This window comes from Equus caballus, chromosome 4 (genome assembly GCF_041296265.1).
Source record: "Equus caballus isolate H_3958 breed thoroughbred chromosome 4, TB-T2T, whole genome shotgun sequence".
Taxonomy (NCBI): Eukaryota; Metazoa; Chordata; class Mammalia; order Perissodactyla; family Equidae; genus Equus; species Equus caballus.
In genome coordinates, this window is record NC_091687.1 from 42,525,348 (window position 1) to 42,547,399 (window position 22,052).

At 37.2% G+C, this 22,052-nt stretch overlaps 1 protein-coding gene across 26 annotated transcripts in view; it reads left to right on the forward strand.

Annotated features, from left to right (window-relative positions):
* PPP1R9A (protein phosphatase 1 regulatory subunit 9A) overlaps positions 1–22,052 on the forward strand; it is a 314,168-nt gene that overhangs the window by 10,446 nt on the left and 281,670 nt on the right. The window lies entirely within an intron of this gene.

A 22,052-nucleotide genomic window follows, 5' to 3' on the forward strand; every position in this document is an offset into this window, starting at 1 on the left:
AGATGATCATTTAGCTTCTGCTTGAATAATTCCACTTCTGGGGAGTTTATTATTTTGCAAGGTAAATGGGAAGTCAGAAGGAGAAACACGCTGTGCGTTTGTGTGTGTGTGTGTGCACGTGTGCACGCGTGTGCTTGAATGTGTTTGTGCTTATTTTCATTATTTTTAATTTGCAGTTTTTTATTGAGATAAAATTCAAATAACATAAAATTCACCATTTTGAAGTGTATAATTCAGTGGTTTTCAGTATATTCACAATGTTGTGCAATCATCACCATTATCTAATTCTGGAACATTTCTGTTACCCTGGAGAGAAACCTTGTGCCTGTTAGCAGTCACTCCCAATTCCCCTTCTTCCCGCATCCTCTGGCAAACACTATTCTACTTTCTGTCTCTGTGGATTTGCCTTCTGGACATTTCATATAAATGGAATCAGGGGCATGCTTTTTAAGAGGAATGGAGGAGAAACAATGAGTATGGCTTGGGATATGTTAAAATTTAAGACCCCATGAGGACAGCAAACTATAGGAAAGTTTAGAGAGCAAAGGCAAAAGGATTTTCTGGATGGTGACATGGTCTAAAGACTAAGTGACGAGATGTGGGAGCAACAAATGCTGTCTACCCTGTTATGCAGTTTCATGGAGAAAAGGAAGACAAGAAGCTGAGGACGTAGCAGGAGCCAGAAAGGGATGAAGGTATTTGTATATTGAGGCAGAACAGTGTATGTGGCAAAGAGGATGGGTGGAACATCGCCCTTGCGGGACCTTGCACTTCTGTTCATGTAATCTGAAATTCCTATTGATGAAGATAAGTGTTTGCTTCAACTTAGGGTTTCTTTAAAGGCATAAACAGCGTTAATGCTAATTTATCTCTTTATATTGGTCTTTTCTAGCATGAAGGGACCCTTGTCCCTTTCTAATGATCCGATGCTAATTTCCATCCTACTGCTCTTAAGTTGTAGCTTTCATTATTCTTTCATGTTGATTGGAATTGTTCATGGACAAACTTCACTCTTTATTTATAAAATTCTCCTCATCCTTCAATTATAGATTTCATATGCCATACTTGCTATGATCTATAACATAACCATTTGTGAGATGAGTGATTTTGGGCAGGTATTTATTTAGTTTATTGCACATTGTCTACTGAAGCATACTATGTCTATAACTATTAAATATTATTAATGGGGATGAAATATTATTAATGGGGATATTATTAACGGGGATTATCAAGGAATTACCTGATATTCTGTAAACTTGGACAAATTTGTCTGTTGAGGCTGCAGTTTTCTTCTTTGTAACTGAGGCTGTTTTACTGTAATTTATCACTAAGACCCCTTCTCATTCGTAACATCTTGTGATTCTCTCTTAAACCTGTTTGTACAGTGCCATTATCATAAATATTTGTGCTACTATTTCAAAGGGAAAATTTTGTAGAGTTATCAAAATGAAGAATTTATATTAAATTGCTCTTGAGAATGTTATTTATGCTATAGATTATGAAAACTTGAGAATGATTAAAATATTAAATCCAAGGGAGTACATTTTTATGGAGTGGCTTTTTAGAGCAACTTGACTTTTGAAAGTATAGTTTGAACTATATATTAAAACACCCTGTGAGGAACCTAAGAATAAAGAAAGAAATGTTTTGTAATATAGTTGCTGACATATTAATTGCTTCACTCACTTTTGTTCTGGAAATAGCTTCACAGCACAGTTCAACATGATTGAAATATTGATAATTTTTGCACAATTCCTAATTTTTCAGCCTAACTAGCTCTCTCTTTCTCTTGCACCCATCCTTACAAAAAGGACAGTGCACAGGCAGAGTATAAAGATATCCAGAAATTTTATATTTTAGGAGAGGAAAGTTTTGTTCTTTGCTTATTTAATCTATTTCAGAGGAATTTAAAAAAAGCATTTGTAGAGTTAAAACTGTTCCCCACATATTTATGTATGAGGAAAAGTGGTTTTAAATGAAACAGCTCACAGACATGTTAGTCTCCTTCTCTCTTTTTTAAGTCGGATAATAAGTTTTTTTCTGGGGAGAGCTATGGTTCCAAATTGTTTCCTATACCAGCTGAAATACGGTAGGCTAGAAAGGGGCACACAGTGGTTGGCAAGGGTCAAAAAGGTAAACAGAGTCATGGAGACCATGGAGGCTTCTTTCCAGAAGTATCCAGGTGAGAGGCTTCCAGAGTAAGTATTTGGTGTTTCTCCTGTGATGCTTTTGGACTGCCATGGCCACAGAGTGACTCTGTGTCTCGAGTCTGTCATTATACAGCGAGCCAGACCTTTCTCTTTGATCCACTTCAGATCTCTCCAAAAATTACTTTTTACTTTACTCTTCTTTCAAAAATATGTCAGGCTAGAGCTTCTGCAGGGTACGTTCATACTGGAAAATTTGTCTAATCTTGAATACAAAGATTTAGTACTTAAAGTCAGAGGTGTGTGTTCAGGCTTTTGAAGAGTTTTCTTCCCCTGTAAGGCACTCAGCAGAGGAGGGAAAAACAGGTTTATTGGTTGGTTTTTAAGGTCCACTTGTGAGTCCATGCCATATTGATGGGTTCTTTTGCGAAGCACTTGTTTGAGATAAAATAGATGTGAAAAGTTGTTTCATAAAGGAAGAAAAAGAGGTGAAATCACATTTTTCATTACGAATCAACTGTTAGAGGCATTTTTTTTTTAAGAACCCATTTTTCAGGGAAAAGGCAAACTTATTGTAGGGTGCATGACTATCATCTTGTGCACCAGTCCATAAAATGTACTTAACTTTAGAAGTTTATTCTGTAGGTAGAATAACAAAGTACACTAATTTAAGTTGCGCATCAGTTATTATACAATATGCTATGCCCAAAGCACCCATTTCCTCTCAGAGATTTTAAGATTAAGCACTGAACATTAAAACTAACAAACACACAAGCAAGCCTCATGAAAAATAAAAACGGGACCAGAAATGAAAATCTATGATATAATAGGGAGAGCAGAATATAAGAATGATAATAATGTAGATTGAGTCTTCATTGACTTTTGATAGATGTGCATAACACTAAATTAACATTAAAAGGAAATTAACACTATCAACAATTTTTTGTTAAGCATCTAGAATTTTCTCTGATTATTTATTTTGGATAGATTCCTAAAAATAAAATTGTTGGCTAAAATATTTGAAAGCCTTGATACATACTGCCTGAATTATTATTTGGAAAGGCTGTATTAGTTTATAATCGGGGTGGCATTGGAGTGGTTTTCCCACAATCCCGGCACCAGCACTTGGTATGATTTATATACTTTATAGTTTTCAGTTTGGTAGGTGAAAAATGTCTCTCATAATCTCGTGTGTTATATGGATTTATTGGTGAGGTTGAATGTTTTCATGTATTCATAGGCCGTTTTTGGATATGAGTTCTGCATGTTGTTGATTGTCTTTTTTTGTTAATGATTGTGAGTGAGGAGTATATGAAAGTGTTATTTGTCCTGGTAGAAAGTTAAAAGGATTCACATATCCAAAATAGGGGGATGGTTAAATTCATTATGATATATACATATAGTATCAGAGGATAAATTGTGTTTTCTAAAATTTTTAAAGATAAGAAATACTTCACAGTATACTGTAGGGTAAAAAGATTGGTTAAATACTTGATATGCATTTTTACCTCAATTATATTTTTAAAGTATGTGTATTTGCACCTAGAACAAGGATTGAAACACATACATCAAAATGTTAACTCTGATAATTTCTGGATGGAGAGAATAAAGGTGATGTTTAAAAAAAATTATATATATATATATATATATTTTATGCTTTTTCTCCCCCAAATCCCCGCTGGTACATAGTTGTATATCTTAGTTGTGGGTCCTTCTAGTTGTGGCATATGGGACACTGCCTCAACGTGGCCTGACGAGCAGTGCCATGTCCGCGCCCAGGATCAGAACCAGTGAAACCCTAGGCCGCTGCAGCGGAGTGTGCGAACTGAACCACTTGGCCACGGGGCCGGCCCCCAAAAATTATATTTTTTTAGGTTTACTAAGTTTTCTACAATGAGTGTATGTTATTTCTTTAATTATATAAGAAGAAAGGTGATGGGGGACACAATTGGACTGAGCAGCAATAACAACTTAAGAAGTTGACAAAAACCTTTTTTTAATGCTGTCCAAGATTCTAATAATTAATTTTTTAATGTAATTTTCTTTGGAGGTCAATAAGTCACAGAAAAAAATTTTGGTTGAAGAGTATAAACTTACGGAATACTGAAGAAGGTGCTGGTTTAAGAAAATGGGTGAACTTTTGACAGTTGAATTCATTAAGTGCATACTTTTTAATCCTTGGTAAAATTGATCCCACATTTGTGGTTAAGCTTGTAGGTATTATGGGGGGAGGACCTTCCGATGTATTTTAAATTATGATAACATTTGCATAGGTGTTAGATATTTTGCCTGAGTTGCTGTTGTGTGCATGATATCCTAACGAGTTACTTAAGATATGCTTTTAAAAACTGGGTGTGTATTCTGGATTTGAAGTGAAAAATATGTTAACGGGTAGTTTTACTAAAAATAATAAATATTTGTTTAAAGAAAGCCTAACAGTTCTCCAGTGTGAGATCATGTCTTTCTTTTTGATCTGTTAAATTATTAAGCCTCAGTCAGCTTTCTCTCTCAGAAGTTGAGAGAGTAGCGATGTCAAGTTTAGTGTCTTGCCTGTATGTAATCCTCTGAAAACCCTTGCATGCACTGTTGAAAACAGGATTTTGAGTTCTAGGCCTCCACAGCGTCATTTTGAATATGTTTCCTGTTCCCAAACAGCAGCCAATATGTAGTTTCCTGTTGTTCTTAACAAAAGTTTTAGCTGAAAAAGAGATTCATTTGATATATGATTAGACTGTGATTGTATCTAATATTTTTAGTTGGAGTTAAAGGGTCAGTTCCTCTCCTGCACTGGACAGTGTTCCACCTTTGAAAAGTTTTGGTGGAAATGTTGGAGTATATAAATCATGAGAAAAATATTTTTGTTGGATGGCAGAATTTTCTGAAATTAGTTTAAAGTATTCCTTCTGGCCCAATTAGATCAACAGATAGCTCAAATCTTACGGTTTTAAGCAGTTCTGGCATTTTATAAGCTCTGATGAAGTCCTAGTTAAATTACCTTACTATGTAATTTGGTGCTGCATTATCACTTTTCATTAGGTAAACTTGAACCTTCCTACAATATGGCTAATACATTCTATTTGTATTTTATTGAATACTGAGTTTATAGTAGTAATACTTATATGATCATATAAAATCGTAAGGATTATTTAAAGGAGCAAAGGCAACATTATTATGCACTCAACCAAGTTTGAGGTGAAACTTGTTTTTCCATTGGAGACTGTGATGCTTCTGGAATTTTTATATTGCGGGTTCCTTTTCTAAATAATGAGTTCTGTAATTAGTATTTTTAAGGAACTAGAGAGCTCTAAGGAGGTTGCCCCATTTGCAGATGTAGCTATCAGAAGTTTTAAAGTTACTCGGTTTTGGCTCTTATTGTCTTGTGAAATTCTTACCCTTAATCTAGAAAGGAACCGTTGGTAAGTAGAGTTGATCCCTCTCACTGGAGGATGGTGGAAATAAACTGTAAATATTGATATGAAATATGTTTGAAGGTGTCCTTTTTCCACGTTTTGTTCTTAATGTTTAGGCAGTATGTTAATCAGGTTCTCCAGAGAAACAGAACCAATAGGATGTATACGTTTATGTGTGTGTTCATGTGTGAGTGTGTATATATATGTAGAGAGAGAAAGAGAGGAAGAGAAAGAGGAGAGAGATTTATTTAAGAAATTGGCTCACCTGATTATGGAGGCTGGCTGGCAAGTCCGAGAACTGCAGGGTGGGCTGGCAGGCTAGAGACCCAGGGAAGGACTCAGGATGGAGACTCCAGGTTCAAATGTGAAGGCCATCTGCTGCAGAATTCCTTTTTGCTCAGGGGAAGTCTGTCTTTTGTTCTATTCAGGCCTTCAGCTGATTGGATGAGGCCCACCCACGTTAAGGAGGGCAATCTGCTTTACTCAAAGTCAGCAGATTTAAATGTTAATTTCGTTCAAAAACACCTTCACAGAAACATCCAGAATAATGTTTGGCTAAGTGTCTGGGCATTGTGGCCTGCCCAAGTTTACACACAAAATTAAGCGTCACAGTCAGGTTTTCTTATTTAGTTGTACCCTCTGAAGCTGTTTCAGGGAAAAAACTCTTTTTTTCCACGTAACTCAATGTTGTTGTTTTCCCCAGTCATTCTTAGAAAACCTGCTGAAGGGGTTCTCCATCTTGGGGCGGCGTACAGTAGTAGAAGTAGGATGATCACATGGTTTTGAGTCAGAGCTGGATTCACATCCTGCTGACATGTGAGCTTCTTAAGAAAATGTGTTTAAACTTTGAAGGCAGAAACTTTGTCTGTTTTTGGTTGTGTCTCCAGGACTGTCACACTGCCTGGCACATAGTAGGCACACAATCAGTGTTAGTAACCTTTGTTGTCCGTCACCCCTGCCCTTTCCTCTTCCCTTCCCCCCATCTGAAGGTCTGAATTGAGATGATGGTGATAATATTTGTACATGTGTAATGATTGTATAATTTATTTATAGGTAAAATTCTTCAAGTTAGCAGTTATAATTGAAAGCTGAGTGGTTCCATTACAGATTGTAATCTTTTCTGGCCACTGCTCTGGCTTGCTGAAGCTCTTTCATTTGGGGAGTCTCAATCTATTGCCCTGTAAGTTAATGATGGTTTATAAGTAACCAGAAACAGTCATTAAAGTATGGTTGCATGAGATATGGCTGTGAGAGTTGAAAGGGGAAAGTATTCATTTTGCCTTAACTTTACCTCTACTTTCAGTGATTGCCAAGCTTGTAATTAGTTGCAAGAGAATATAAAAATTGAAGCTCCATATGAGAGTTGTAAAGCTACTTATTTAGAAATCGCAGTAATTTGCTAAAACTTTGGTAACTTGAATATGTGAGTATATTTGTATTCTTACATGAAAATTATTGAAAATTTAATTAAAGAAGGCAGTTGAATTATGTTTTACCGTTTAGTCTCTTCTCCACCTTTTATTTCCTGGGCCTGTTCATTAAAATGTGGCTTCTTTTGTTCTTTTCAGTGATTAGAGAGAAATTACTTTTTTTGGATCATTTCTGCCCCCCATCTCCTTGATACTGATTTTAGAAATGTCCTTGGTTTTAATTCCAGAGCTAAGTTACAATTTTATAATTATTTTGATAGTCAGTTGTCTCATTCTTTAGTAAAGCTCTTTCTGAGTATGGCTTTTGTTTATCCAGAAAACAGTTTACCATTTTTCTCAGTGACTTGTAAGTAATTAGTAATAAACTGCATGGGGAACAAATAATCCAAGGTCTTCAAATTGTATTTTTTGTCTGTATGTTTCCTCCGTGAATTATCTGGAAGATGTCTGACAGTTGTTACTAGGCTAAAATATGAAATGGTTTTGCGTGTTCATGTAAATTTGTTTATGTACAAAATGCGTATCATTTTCCCTAGGCAGAAATAGCTTTTAATAGCACTTTCTAAGGCAGAGAATTGCGGAGCTGTTTTCTGCATTTTTCTTTTTAGATAAAAATATAATAACTTTTTGGGGGGTTTATGTATGTTTCTGGAGACACAAAAAAAGTGTTCTGTAAAAAAATCACCTTTTAGTGTTAGTGATGTGGTGAGAATATATGACAATGTGAACGTTCATCATGTTGTTTGAATGAATTAAGCCAGTGTGTCAAATGTGATTATTACTGCTGATGATATTTTTTGTTTTGAGATGAATATAATAACATTCTATAATTACTGTATGGGCATTAGTCAAAGTTGATAAATTACTTGTTATTCAGGTGTTTATAAATAACTGGTTATCTTGCAGCTATTTAGAGAAGCATTGTCTTCTAAATTGATTGATAACAGTCAACAAACATTATTGAATATACTTATTATGTGTTGAGCTTTGGGCTCTGCTGTGTGGATATTAAGATAAATAACACAACCTGTTGCTCCTTAAGAAATGTATAGTCTTGTGAAGGAGATAGAGAAGAAAACATTTATAGGATAGTGTGATCAGTACTGTGATATAGGTATATACAGAAAATGACGGTGTATCTTTCTTTGTGCAAACTGTGACTCTTTTTTTTTTTTTTTTAAAGATTGGCACCTGAGCTAACATCTGTTGCTAATCTTTTTTTTTTATTCTTCTTTTCCGCAAAACCCCCCAGTACATAGTTGTATATTTTAGTTGTGGGTCCTTCTAGTTGTGGCATGTGAATGCCGCCTCAGCCTGGCCTGAAGAGCGGTGCCGTGTCCATGCCCGGGATCCGAACCGGGGAAACCCTAGACTGCCAAAGTGGAGCGTAGGAACTTAACCACTCGGCCACGGGGCCGGCCCACATACTATGGTTCTTTTCAGGGTGAATAATAATTACACATATCTGAGAAATGGCTTAGTCTGAGTGTGTGTATGTGTTTTATTATTTTAAATAAGAGCATAGGCTATTTCTTAGTCTTCTTTGTATCACACAATGTCTAGGGTGACCATGTAATTTATTGTTAAAGTGGGACACTTTTGGATACGGAAAGGAGTGCTGTAATACTTAGACTGGGACAACAGGCATAACCTGGGACTGACCCAGGGCAGCCTGTTCACTTGGTCATCTGCATATAACAGGGTGCAGACGTGCTCCTGAGCAGGAGTGTCTGCCTTCACTGGGATGAAGGAAATCATCAGGGAGGGCTTCTTAGAGGAAGTGATACTTGAAGCTTTAAAGATGAATAGGAACTAATTAGGTAGAGAAGTGGGACATCCTAAATTGAGGGAAAAGCATGTTTGAGGTAACTGCAAATAAATCGGAACAACTGGGGGAACAGTAGGGGTTGTGTGTGTGTGTGTGTGTGTGTTTGTGTGCAGTGTAAGAATGTAGGCAGGTAGTGTTTCAAGGAGGAACTTGTATATTCAGGGACTGGAAGTTAAATGCAAACCATGGGGAATTACTGAGCAGTTTTAAGGGATGGATGACCTCTCATTTGCTGTAATGCCTCCCTCCTCTGTGTTGGTGGTTATGGAAGGTTGGAGGAAATCTGTTGGTTCTCTGTTCTTTCTCTTTCATTCCCTCTGTTCTTTCAGTGAACATTTATCTTAGAAGCTTTCAGCCAACTGCCGTTTAACTAACTTGCTGGGTTAACTGATATTTTCCATTTGCTGGATAAAACATACTGACCGATGCCCTCTGAAAGATTGTGGCTCGTGGACTCTTTTTAGTATGCGCTCACTACTCATCCTGTCAAATTGGGTTGTAGGCTAATTATGAGTTGGTAATGTACATTTCTCAACCTGTTTTTCCCTGCTTCTTGTCTTTCTAAGTGTGTATTTAACTGAATATTATGTAAATTGATGAAATATGACTATGAAAAGAAAGTTGTTTTTTCTATAAAAATGTAAATTGGATTTTTTGGGAGATCTGATAAAGAGGTCACTGAAAAATCTGGTTGTTGAATTAAATGAGGGATATGGATGAATAAATCTGAACAAATATTTAAAAAAATCTGCTACTCCAGTTATTTTGCAAGTGTCTTTAAGTTTTTGCTCCACTTTTAAGAAAGACAAACTGGCCAGCATAGCCCGTGCATTATGCAGAAAGATAATGCTAATGATTAATCTGCAAACCTAAACCCAAAGAAAAGGCCCTGGCCTGGTATCCAAAGAGTGTTGAATGAACGTACTTTTAGATGTCATATGTTAATATAGACCTGATATAATAGACGTCAGTTTTTATCATTCTCCACTTTAACTGCCTGTTTCAATTAGTTGACAAATTCTTAGTCCAATTTGCTTCTGCTAAGAGGGAGTCTTCTTTTGAAGAATGTCTGCTCCAAGCTAGGCACTAAGCTAATCACCTAAATTACATGTTAGAACGAATCCTCTCTCAAGGATCCTGCATTTCATCGGGAGGGATGGACGCAGAAGTCAACAGTGACAATGTAGTGAGAGAAGCACTGTGATAGAGGTGTGCACAGAACACTGAATGCAGAGAAAGGGCTTCTGGGCTCTGGATGCAAGTTATGGGAAGCTTCTGGGAGGAGATGAAGCTCTAGCTAAGTTTTGAAGGTTTCGTTAAGTGTTTGCAGAGAAAGGGGCAGGTATGCAATGTAGCAGGAAGGCACAGAGGAGAGAAAAACATGCTATGTTTTGTAGATCTTTTCTTTTTTTAGATTTTTTTATTTTTTATTTTTACTTTTTCTCCCCAAAGCTCCCCGGTACACAGTTGTATATTTTTAGTTGTAGGTCCTTCTAGTTGTGGCATGTGGGATGCTGCCTCAGCATGGCTTGATGAGTGGTGCCATGTCTGCGCCCAGGATCCCAACCGGCGAAACCCTGGGCCGCCTGAGTGGAGCGCACAAACTTAACCACTCAGCCCACGGGGCCGGCCCCTCTTTTGTAGATCTTAATGTAGTTTAATGTTGTTGGTATATAGTAAGGCAACATCAGATCAGGAAGGTTCCTTTGTGCTAGACTTAGGCACACTTTTCTGAAAACTTATCAGTCTTGGGGAAGGATTTTGAGCATGGAAAGGCATGGCTGGATTTGTGTATCAGAAAGATGGAGGGTGGAAGATGGATTGAAGGACCAAGTGCGGAGATGGGGGTGGGGTGGGTATGCAGGAGTCCAAGTGAACGGGGCGAGGACTGGAGGAATGTTTGTAGGAATGGGGTCAAAACAGGCAAAGGGCAAGCTGGGGCACAATGGATTAGGCAGAAGATTATGAGAGGTGCTTTTTTTTTTAAATAAAATTAACTTTAAAAACAAAAATCATATGCTCCTATTTCTTATTCATCTGTATGTTTTTCCTTCTCTCCCTGAAAAGGGCCTTGCCTAGTGCTTGGTTTATAGCAAGTATTCAGCAAATGATAGTGAAAGCATTAAAGGAGTTGGCTGTCTTTGAGCCAACAGTTGCAAAATAGGCTGGATGAACTTATGCAGGTCTTAGAGTGAAGGCTGTGGAGCTGAGACTTGGATCCAGGTATCTATGTCATTGGGGTGCTGTCAGGAGAGGAAGGGGGAGAATAAGGGGTAAGACTAGATGGGAGTGTTGGGAGGCAGCATGGTGGGGTTGGCCCACATTTTGGAGGAACAGAGTTTGAGAGTTGGAGAAAGTTTGAAAGAGGGAAGATTAGAAAGATTTTAAGAAGTACAAAGGTCTAATACTTGCTGGTGGGTTGGTAGGTGAACTAAGGAACTCTGAATAATTTCACAGAAAGCTGATGGTATTTATGGGTTTAGACTGGGAAAGAAGAGCACTTCTAATCAGGGAAGGTAAAAGAGGTGCAGGTGCAGAGATAAAGATATTGACTAATGTTTATTTCTGATAAAGTAGGTAGGTACTGGGCCATTTGAAATATATAATAGTAACTCAGGACTGTTACAAGGTTAGTGGCAGATTTGGAATCAGAGTTTGTCCCAAAAGAACCACTGCTGTGCTTTAGCTCTCAGAGTCTTGCAGGTTACGCTTGTTAATGTATCCATCCAAAACAGTCAGGCCTGCAGATTGCTGTTACCTTCTGTAGGATTACTTTGCATGGTCAGCTGGAAGTTTTTCTTTTTTCCTTTGCAAATTTTTCTAGCTGTATTTTGCCCTTGATACACTGGATCTATAATGATCCTAAGCAAAGGCTCCAAAGTAATATACATGATATTACTCTAATTCAGCGGTAGACTGAAGTAGTATTTCTTTCAGTCTTAATTTACGTTGCAAAAATAAGTGCTTATCAGTAAGAGATGTTTGTTTTCTTTTCTGAAGGCACAAGTCAGCTTCAGATGGTATTCTGGTAATTCCTAATTTATGACCCAATTGATTTCAAGCAATAGCCTTTTGATAGGTCGTTGTAAATTAAAATCTTTTTCCTATTGGCTAATGTCAAACAGTGAGATTTTGTTCTTGGAAACAGATGTCACCTTATAAAAATACTAAAAATAGTCATGAAAGTAAATAGAACTTACAATGTAAGTTTATACAAATACTAGGTATATTAACCAACACAATAATAATGTAAATGTTCCTTTTAGGGGATTTTTCTGCATGAATTAGACTGTGTGTTCTTAAAAACCACTTCTGTGTGTACGAATGTGTGCCTCTGAAAATATTTGAATGAGAGTGGCTGTTTCTATGACTATTTCTTCTTCAGTGAAATTTTGCTGCTGAATCTACACTGACCTGGCTGTTGCATTTATTTCTCTTGACGTAGGTGTTGGGCTGGGCATTAGCCAGTTTCAAAGAGAAGTTTAGTTTTCTTTGCTCTTATATAAGATAAGCTGGCAAATGCTTGTGCTTGAGGCTTTTGATCTCAGGAGTGGCTAGAAATACGGATCTACTTAGGGGCCAGCCCTGTGGCCCAGTGGTTAAGTCCGTGTGCTCTGCTTCAGTGGCCCTGGGTTTTGCCAGTTTGAGTCCTGGGCGCTGGCATGGCACCACTCATCAGTCCAGGCTGAGGCGACATCCCACATAGCACAGTCAGATGGACCTACAACTAGAATAGGCAAGTATGCACTGGAGGGCTTTGGGGAGGACAAGAAGGAGAAGAAGAAGAAAAGATTGTCAACAGGTGTTGGCTCAGGTGCCAGTCTTCAAAAAAAAAAAAAATATGGATCTACTTAGTATTCCCCTTTAGAAAGAATGGATTACGATTATTAGTATTTTTCAACAAATCAGTATTTACAAGCTGAAAGGTGCTTTGGATTTGTGTTGTTGTGTGATTCGTTATCATTTTGTAAATTGTGTCCAAAACATTGGATTGGTCCAACTCCATACTTGAATTCTTTAAAATGAAGGTGCTGGATTAGATGATCTTTATATCTAGAAGTCCCTATGTAGATATAAAATTTCAAGCTTTTATTATAATTCTGAATTTGCTACATGAATAGTCAGATCCCTTTTGTGATTGTTGTTTTGAGGTGTGAATTTAGTGTTTAAGTTTACTAGAACTGAGGCAAAGTTTTGGAGAGAGAATTCTGGAAGTTAAATTTAGGCCTATGTTAATATTGAAAGAATATGTATTCACAGCATTTAGCATTGGAATTATAGGTAGGAGTGGTTGAGAGGAAAGGAAAGGGAGGTGGTGGGACTCATCATGACAGTTCATGAATTAAATTAACCACCTACTCTACCAATAATAATTATGATACATCTTTTTTTTTATGTTGCTTTTCATTTACAAAGATGGGGATGGAGATTCCAGTCTACCTGGGGCATATGCTTCATTTGTCGGGAAAGGTAATAGGGTTTTGATTCATCCACATTCTATCATCTGATCTCCTGTGACTGGTATCACTTAACTGTGAAACAGATGCTCAGGAGTGTGGTGTTTATCTGTAGAGCAGCACTGTGTGATGAAATATGTGAGTATATGATTAAAAGTCAGGAAAGAATAAACTTTGAGTATAAAAAAACACACACATAAATTGTCTTTGGCTGTATACATATGTATATCCACGTATCTATGCACATATATGTATATACCATACATAGTGTCCTGCCATTATGTAGGAAAATTTCAGTGCTTTAATTATTAAGAACAGTTATGTTATCAGACTCTAAAGCCGAAGGAATTCTCTGGGAACATAGTTTGTCATCATTCCACTGGGAATGTGCAAATTTACAAGGAGATTAACAGAAATTATTATAGTTCAGTTTTTAACTACAGGCTGCTGCCTCACTGAAAAGTCAGAAATACAAAAAGGTGAAGTTAAAATATTCTGAACTATTTGCAGAAATGCCACGGAAGCATGTAAAGTATCGAAGTGCTTCTTAAGTCATCCCCGAATTTAGGTAGACAGGCAGAGAGATCAGAATAGAACGCGAAGTGGGAGTCGTTCTCCTCCTTCTCTTGACTGTATTGGAGACTCTTCCAGTGTGGTTAATGCTTGTGCTTATATTTGAAAATCAGTGTGGTCAGGTCCTCTAAGCTGTGGAACTCAGATGAGCTAAAGAGTGGCATCATAGGGCACAGCAGTGAGGTACACTGGTTCCCCTTATCCCCAGGGGATACATTCTAAGACCCCCCAGTGGATGCCTGAAATCCTGGATAGTAACCGAACCCTATATATACGTTTTTTTCCAATGCTTACAAACCTATGATAAAGTTTAATTTATAAATTCGGCACAGTAAGAGATTAACAACAATAACTAATAATCAAATAGAACAGTTATAATAATATACTGCAATAAAAGTTACTGTAGATCTTAGCAACCTCAGCATATGATTTTTTTTCCCTTTCCTTATTAAGTTGAGAACTTTCACCTTTTCACCTAAAGGTAGCATTTTAGGGCTTCTTTTTGGCATGTCCAAATTGCTAGCATCAATACTCTTGTGCTTTGGGGCCATTATTAAGTAAAATAAAGGTTATTTGAACATAAGCACTGCAGTACCTCGACAGTCTGATAACTGAGATGGCTACTAAGTGACTAAGGGAGGTGGGTAGCGTGTACACTGTGGATATGCTGACAAAGGGATGATTCACTTCCTGGGTAGGAAGGAGCAGGATGGCACGAGATTTCATCATGCTACACAGAATGGCGCACAGTTTAAAACTGAGGAATTGTTTATTTCTGGAATTTTCTATTTAATACTTTTGGACCATGGTTGAAAACGGGTAACTGATAACTCGGAAAGCAGAACCGTGGATAAGGGGGGGACTACTGTGTAGTGAGATTAGGGTGCTCGCAGCTCCCAGGTAAAGTCACCTGAGTAAATTTTTAGTTTAATTACTTTGTCTCTATTACGTAACCTCCTAGAGATTTCTTCATAATTGAAGGAATTTTCCTAACCACTTGAACACGTCACAGTAATAGAATAACAAGAAACATTCTTGATTTCAGAGTTGAGAAAATAGCCCCTTGTAGATTCTTGAGTATGGGTATGCTGTCCATTACCAGTGGATCAGTAGTCAAGTATCGGAGTGCCTGCTCCTCCTAGCCCCTAAGGCTCCAGGAAATTCATCTGCACTGCCTCGCAAACTTCTCTGTTAAGGATCTTTTTGTTACTCTGCTTCAACCAAGTGATCTATGTGACTGTGAGCTCCTTAAGGGTGGGGAGCTCTGTGTCTTTGTAATTTTTATGTCCCCTCTGCTTGTGGCACAGACTAGGTGCTCATTAATTAACTGTGAGTAAATGAAACTTTACAGCCTTCTACACATAGTTGAGTTATATGAGCGTATGCCCTGATTTCCAGAACTCTTAGGCATTAGAATAGTGAAGCCTATATGGCAGTCAGTGGTTTGGTTTCATACAGGACTGTATGCATCTCACAAAAACTGCTTTTTAGAGAAAAATTGGAGAAATAAAAAAAAGTTTATCTGACTTTTGAGGAGATGAAGATGTGCAATCTAATGGCCTGGTTCCTCAGCCAGGACATTAGATAGGTGGCCCTGATGATGGATATTGGCCTTTCCTGTAAATGGGTATAGCATTTTGGATAGGCTGCCAAGCCATCTCATTTCTTGGTTTAACTTGGAATAACTTGGCGAGTTAGTTTTCTTTTATAGGTTTGCAGTATTGCATGTACTTACGTGTTGAGTGTTTGCTTTGGGCGTGGTGATATTTTAGACATCTCTCCATCTGCTCATGGAGGGATGTGTTCTTCCCTTGCCATTATCCCAGCGAATTTATGACAGAGCTTATGGAAGTGGAGCAGATATTTGAGGTGTTATTTATTTAGATGACGTGCCTAACTCCTTTTCCCACTGGAGGAGGTGCTTTGTGAATTTCAAGCCTGTTCTTACTGTGCCCTTCATAGAAGTCTGGGAGTGCACAGAAGTGGGGTTTCAGTTTCTTACTTATTTGGATTTTGCTTTTTGTTTAAAATATTTATTGTGAAAGATATTGCTTAGATTTTTATATCATTATAGTTACTTTGTGTAACTTTGCTTTCTTTTGTCCTATTGCATTTCTAGTTTCGATGTCTTCCTTTTAGATGTTTAATTTTTCCCCTGTGAGAAAGTAATTGGAGGCTTGAATCTGCTGTCTTTGTCTTTTGTAGCTTGTTATGCATAAACATCATATCGTTGGAGTTGATATGATCAAGGAATTTTTTTTCTTTTAGTTAACAAAACTAAATTATGATTGTTTTAGTAACAGAAATTTGAATTTGGTTTTATTTCAGATGTAATTTGGTTATAATTTCTGTAAGATCCAGACTCCCTAGTTAAGTTGACATGTATTATTTTGTTATTAAATTGCCGTTTTAAGGCACCCATAGATCTCTTCATAGAATTCCCCCCATTGCCATCTGCTGAATATTCATATTTCTTGTCCTCACTTCTAGGGTTTTCCCTCTATACTCGTTTTCACTAGACCCTTTTTCTACTAACATTTCTTGCTGTTTTGCATTTCATTTTATTTTGCTTACATAAACACATTTGTTTCTTACTTGAAAAACTTGAGTTTTGGAAGTATTTTCCTTTTGTAATTTTGTGCATGGTATATTCACAAAGGATTCTAAGTGATTTACAACAAGAAAACACAATAAAAACAAATAAAAATAAATAATCAGGAATAAAGCAAAGAGGAGCCCAAATAGGGAGACTGTAAATCAGCAGAATTTGTCACTCTGTTTGTGCTTCGCTTGTGATCTTAAACATCCTGTAAGTCATAAGGAAAAGGAGGGATATTCAGTTACATGTTTCTAATGTTAAGGACAAGCAGTGTATTTTACCCTAGAAGCGATAAGTTTTTGTTTTGTTCTTAAAGAAAAAGTTTTCACATGGGACATTGTCGATGTTGATGATGTTGTTGATGATGGTAATAAAAATACCTAACATTTAGCATGCTAGGCGTTACTTAAACGGTCCTGTTTGTGTTAATTCATTTGCTCCTTAGAATAGCCAGTCACTTCACAGCAGCAGAAGCCCAGACACAGAGAGCTTGAGCACGGAGCTCACAGTTTGTGGGTGGATCCAGCGTGTGGCCGAGGTGGTCCGTCCGCAGAGCCTGCACTTCTTCCTGCTGGAGTCTCAGTCTTTAGTGTGAGCCCTTCATGATAAGCTGTCTTCTGTGTTTTTTATCCCATTTGGAAAATAGTTTTCCTGTTGATGCTTTTAACTGAGTTTACAACAGACTGCCTTTGCATAGCGTGATCAAAGGAAATTCAAATTCCCAATTTGAGACAGAAACGCTAACATTTTCAGTTTTTCTTTGTTAATCTTATTTTATTGACTAGTCTTTGAAAAATTTCTGTGAAATAGTTCGTATTTAACAGATGGGTACTTGACCTCTGGCAGAGTGTTAAACACACAAGATCAGGGTAAATTCAGAGATGACCTAGGAGCAATTTGAATGTAGCATTCTGTTTGGGCAACATTTTGGCCTTTCACTGGGTGTGTATTTTACATCCAGAGTAGAGTTTGGGACTAGCAGTCAGTTACTGTGTCTTTCCTGTATCAGACTCACTGACAGCTTAGTCAGTATGATTGAGTCACAACAGCACACCCTTAACAACTTAGACATCAAACACTTGCTTTGAACATATTGTCCTTTGTTTAATCTCCGGTAATGTGACCTTTCAAGATCCCTAACATGTGGTATAAATTTGAGAGCTTCTCAGCCTTAACTGCTGACATCTATCCTGAGTTTTATCATCCAAGTATTACACCTCATTTTTATAAATTATTATTATTTTTTTGGTCAAAAAGATCTCACCTGGGGCTGGCCCCATGGCCGAGTGGTTGGGTTCACGCTCTCCACTTTGGCGGCCCAGGGTTTTGCTGGTTCGAATCCTGGGTGCGGACATGGCACCGCTCATCAAGCCATGCTGAGGTGGCATCCCGCATAGCCCAACCAGAGGGACCAACAACTAGAATATACAACTATGTACTGGGGGACTTTGGGGAGGAGGAGGAGGAGAAGAAGAAGAAGAAGAAAGATTGGCAACAGATGTTAACTCAGGTGCCAATCTTAAAAAAAAAAAAATCTCGCCTTTGAATTCAGAATAGATTCAGTGCAGAGTTAAAAAAGAAATACTTCAAAACAAGTGCAGTCAGCAGTTCACAGTACCTTTGTATTCTGTTTAGTCTATTATTTGAAGCTTTGTCATTTTTTGTTGCCCTTTATCTTGTTTTGTAGGTTCTTTTTTTAAAAGCTACATACCTGTTTTGGAATAATGGATATAATTTTTTGATTAGGAACAATTCTAACAGAATATTATGTAATAAAGCGTGAGAATAATAGATGTAGTGGATTGAGCTATAAGACATATCAGTTGTATGCTCATAAATAATGTACTTTGTGTTTTCATACATTATCTATGGAAAAGGTCATTTTCATTGTCTGAAATTGGTCACCTTCAGTTCTTTCTTTTCTCTCTGCTAAGGTAAGAGAGGATGGTAGGGCTGAGCTACCACCTAAGCATTTTTCCTTTCCATAGCCCTTAGAGCGCCAATGAGCCAGGGCTTTGTACAGTCTAGAGTCAAATGGCAAGATGTGGTGGCATATCTTAAAGATGTGTTTTGCTGGATATTAGTTCTTTAGGTAGCCCTCTGAAGAAAGGGTTGTGTTGTTAAATATGTTTAGGAAACTTTATATCATAGCTCTTTCTTCTAGAATCCCAAGACTGCTGGCCTGTTCAAGGCTCCAAGGAAACCACACTGTTATGTTTTTGAAAAAATTCTCTTTGCATCTTACTCTTTTTTATTTAGCATTTCATGATATCATTTAGCATTCCATGACTCGTAGACACACTTTGGGAAAACCTGTTGTACAGTTTTTACAACAGAAGTTTTCTTTTAAATTGTATTTCAAAAATTCAGTTTATCTTCTACCTCCTCCTCCCCTCTTCATTGATTATCCCAGAAATCTGACATTTTATCCTGATGAATGTTGGGTTATGGTAAAGTGGTTTATATTAGTGAAAGTACTGCTGTCATAAGTTAGTTTCAACTTTCAGTAATGCTTGTTGATTGAAGTAGCCCATTTTCGCTTTTTCATTCTAGAAGCCAGAGATTCTGGATTTTCAGTTTTCCTTTGATCTCTTGAATCATCCTGGATTATAGCATGCTTTATTTTTTGTATCATGATAACCATATGGCTGTAAAATATAAGAAAATTAAAAGCATTCTGTTTTCTTATTGTTTAAATAATTGGTACAAATGAAGTAAATATTTTAGGCTATGTTTACATTTGGAAAAGGAGATTTGAGCAGTAATCTTATCTCCTAGAGATAGTCCATTTGGATAATTAAGCCTGAATTAAAGTAGTTTTCTTCAGTAACTAGGTTTGAGTATTACTGTGTGGATACCAGAGAAACAGTGGATTTGGAGTGAGCATGCTTTTAGACTTTTCTGGCTGTATTCTCCTCTTGGTAATATTACCTATGAGGGATCTTTTTGTAAAGGGCTCAGTTTCCTCTTCTGTAAAATGAAAGAGTCCCATTAGATCATCTTTTTAAGATCTCTTCCAGTTCCTAAAATCAGTTTTCTTTAATTCTATATCTAAACAAAAATTTCAGTTCTTATTCTTTTTTTGTTTGAAAAAGCTTTTAACACCAAATCAAGCCAGTAACATTCTTTGTTCTTTAATAATACTGGAGGTCCAGTATTATTCTAAAATTACTGGGAAGAAATATTACCAAATGGTAAAACATTAATTCTGTAACATATTCAGTTTAATGAGTGACCAGCCCGTAGTGATTAATTGCTTCCTTGACTGTGGGAAAGTAATTTTTCCAGTTCTTAGACTCCCACAGTTTATATATATATGTGTGTGTGTGTGTGTGTGTCTGTCAATATGTGTATTGTATATTTACACAATATATTGCACAAATATGTATATTTACACATATAAAAGTAAAAATAGAGCTACAATATTTTTTTGTCTTCATGCTTCTTCCTTTTTCAATTAATAGTATGATAGGTAAAGCCATCATAAGGTCATTCCATGTCTGTATATCATCAATTTTAATAGCTCCTTAGTATAGAAATACTATAGTTTATAATTTACCATTCCTCTATTGATTGCTATTTGATTATTTCCAAATTTTTTTGCCTCTGTGGGTAATGCTGCAGTTAACATCTTAATGTAATCTGTGTACTTATGTGAGGGTTGTTGTGGGATAGATTCCTAGCAGTGGTGCTACTCAGAGTCCTTTCCTGTCCTCTGAACTGGATTACATCTGTCTCTGCTGGGCTCCCAAAGCTCCCTGTGCATCCCTGTAGCATAGTACTGGACCATATTTTATTGTAAGCATGAGGCTGTCCCTTTCACTGGACGTTCTTAGGGGACACAGATTGTGATTGATTTATTGTTGTATCCTCTGCACTGAGCACATAATAGTTAAAAATAAATTTGAACTTAACTGGAAACTTGAAAATCAATATCCAACTTCTCCATTTTATTTACTTATTTGTTTAATTAATTAATTTATTTTGGTGAGGAAGATTCACCCTGAGTTAACACCTATTGCCTATCTTCCTCTTTTTGCTTGAGGAAGAGTGACCCTGAGCTAACGTCTGTGCTCATCTTCTTGTATTTTGTATGTGGGACACCTCCACAGCATGGCTTGATGAGTGGTGTAGGTCTGTGCCCGGGATCCAAACCTGCAAACCCATGCTGCCGAAGTCGAGTGCGCTGAACTTAACCACTACACCACTGGGCTAGCCCCCCAACTTCTCCATTTTAAAGTCTTGGCCTGTTGCTTACAGACTTCTGTAGTATTCCAGTAATTTTTTTCCCATGTGATTGAATCATGATAACGTAGTTCTCCTGATAGCCATAGCCATCAACGTATAGAATAGCTCATCTGTTCTTTGCAACTTAAGATTCAGAAGCTTGACATGACCCAATTACACAGGTGTGGTTTCTTACAGATTGAAATATTTTACAAGTCTCTTGAGATAATTCTCCTAATTAGAAATCAAAGGATGAGAACTTTTATGTAATCAACATCGTGGTAGAGTGAAAGAATAACAGGTTTGGGTGTCAGGTTTGAAAACATCTTCTCTGTGGCATATGATAGTCATTTACTTACTCCAAGTTTATTGATCTCTGTGAGACCCACTTTCTTCATCTGGAAAATGAAGATAGTATTATGTATTAAGATAGCGTGTTGGAAGGATTAAAAGAGGTCTTAAATGTGAAATGCCTAACAAGGGGCTTGCTTCATGGTAGGCACTTGGGAAGTGTTGGTTCTTTTCCCCAGGCACCTTCAGCGTTTTCCAGCCTTGAGGGGAACTGGCCTGACAAAACACCCAACATAGTTTTCTCTACCAGTGGGATAGTCTGGTGGAGTAGAAGGTTGTTATAATTGTCAGGCGTTTCAGAGATTTTAGACAGTTACTGTTAAATTTTTTGCAATTCAGATATATCTGGTACTTCCTATAATTTTTTTTCTTGAGATGAATGTATTGACTGTGGGATTGCTATCATCACCAGGAGAAAAGTGCTCCTCATTTACCACTGTTAATGATTTTGTGTTTTTATTTCAAGTTCTTGTCTTTTTTCTCCATCATCCTCCTTAATGCAATTTGTTGGAAAAATGTCCCTGATTGGGCCTGTTTCAAAGTGTGTTAGATTACGTTTGTCTAAAGATCAGAAGTGGTCCTGGGTCTCATCTTTCTTCTTTAAACCCATTTTTAAACTAATCCGTAGGTTTCATGAGACCAATTTGTGAACAAATAGTAACATTATTTTCAGGAGTGTAAAGTAGCAGAGAGAGAATCAGTTGGTCCTTCTCTAAGTAAGTTCTCCTTTTTAAAGGGGAACAGAAGTGAACTGTGCTATGTTCTATGTAGCTCTGGGGATTGAAAGAGATTGGCAGTATTTTCTTGTATAATCTTAGACAAGCATCATGATTTATATATATACTCCTACTATTTTTTAAGGGAGAGACAAATGGTGATTTTCTTCCCAAATTGTAAAAAAAAGTATATGAATTTTATGAGCAAATGTTTTATTATTTGTTTGCTGGTACAGGGCCGCTCAGCCAGGGCTTCATTGACGTGTGATGCAGATGAATCGCTGCAGGGGCTCGAGGTGTGGTATAGGGTGAGG